The following is a 1,878-nucleotide window of genomic DNA, read 5'->3' on the forward strand; positions in this document are numbered from 1 at the left end:
CGTCCCCAGAGATTGGAGAGCCCAACCCAGAGTCCCCAGGCTCAGCTTCCTCAACAGAAGGCATGTTGGTGGGATTGAGGAGGTCTTCGAAGTATTCTGCCCACTGGCCCACAACGTCCCGAGTAGAGGTCAGCAGCACACCATCCCCACTATAAACAGTGTTGGTGCTGCACTGCTTCCCTCTCCTGAGATGCCGGATGGTGGACCAGAATTGCCTCAAAGCCATGTGGAAGTCTTACTCCATGGCCTCTCCAAACTCCTCCCACGCCCGAGTTTTTGCCTCAGCGACCACCCAAGCCGCATCTTGCTTCGCCCGCTGGTACCCATCAACTGCTTCTGGAGTCCCACAGGCCAAAAAGACCTGATAGGACTCCTTCTTCAGGCTCACCGAAGGTGTCCACCAACGGGTTTGAGGGTTGCCACCGCAACAGGCACCAACAACCTTGCGGCCGCAGCTCCGATAAGCCGCCTCGGCAATGGAGGCACGGAACATGGCCCATTCAGACTCAATGTCCTCCACCTCCCCCGGAACGTGTTCGAAGTTCTGCCGGAGATGGAAGTTAAAGCTCTGTCTCACAGGGGACTCCTTCAGACATTCCCAGCAGACCCTCACTACACGTTTGGGGCTGCCTGGTCTGACCGGCTTCCTCCCCCACTACCGGAGCCAACTCACCAACAGTTAGTGGTCAGTGGACAGCTCCGCACGTCTCTTCACCCGAGTGTCCAAGACATACGGCCGTAGATCCGATGAAACAATGACAAAATTGATCATCGAACTGCGGCCTAGGGTGTCCTGGTGCCAAGTGCACATATGGACACCCTTATGCCTGAATATCTTGTTTGTGATGGACAATCTGTGATGAGCACAGAAGTCCAACAACAGAACACCACTCGAGTTCAGATCGGGGGGCCGTTCCTCCCAACCACACCCCTCGAGGTCTCACTGTCATTGCCCATGTGAGCGTTGAAGTCCCCCAGTAGAACAAGGGAGTCCGCAGGAGGGACACTCTCCAGTACCCCCTCTAAGGACTCCAAAAAGGGTGGGTAATCTGAACTGCTGTTCGGCCCATAAGCACAGACAACAGTCATAACCCGTCCCCCTACCCTCCCGTTCACCGGGGTAAACCCCAACGTGCAGGCGCCGAGATGGGGGGCAATAAGTATGCCCACTCCCGCCCGGCGCCTCTCACTGTGGGCAACTCCAGAGTGGAAGTACGTCCAGCCCCTCTCAAGGAGACTGGTTCCAGAACCAGATCCATGTGTAGAGGTGAGGCCGACTATTTCTAGCTGGAACCTCTCAGCCTCGCACACTAGCTCCGGTTCCTTCCCCATCGGAGAGGTGACGTTCCACGTCCCAAGAGCCAGCTTCTGCAGCTGAGGATCAGACCGCCAGGGTCCCCTCTCTCGGCTGCCGCCCATAACACAGTGCACCCGACCCCTTTGGCCCCTCCGACAGGTGGTGAGGCATTGGAATGGGGACCCACGCCTCCTCTTCAGGCTGAGCCCGGCCGGGCTCCGTGGGTAAAAGCCCGGCCACCAGGAGCTTGCCATCGTGCCCCACCTCCATGCCTGGCTCCAGAGTGGGGCCCCAGTGACCCGCGTCCGGGCGAGAGAAAACAAAGTCCAAAGATATTTTTCTTCATAAGGGGTCTTCAGGCTGCGCTTTGTCTGGTTCCTCACCTAGGACCTGTCTGCCTTGGGTGACCCTACCAGGGGCATAAAGCCCCAGACAGCATAGCTCCTAGGATTATTGGGACACTCAAACCCCTCCACCACGATAAGGTGGCAGCCCGAGGAGAGGTCATCTGAAATAGTCTGTCATATAATTTCCCTTTAGATAAATGTCTCATTTTATAAAAGGGCTGCTGGACAAATCTA

The sequence above is a fragment of the Poecilia formosa genome, unplaced genomic scaffold (assembly GCF_000485575.1).
Source record: "Poecilia formosa unplaced genomic scaffold, Poecilia_formosa-5.1.2 Scaffold316, whole genome shotgun sequence".
Lineage (NCBI taxonomy): Eukaryota > Metazoa > Chordata > Actinopteri > Cyprinodontiformes > Poeciliidae > Poecilia > Poecilia formosa.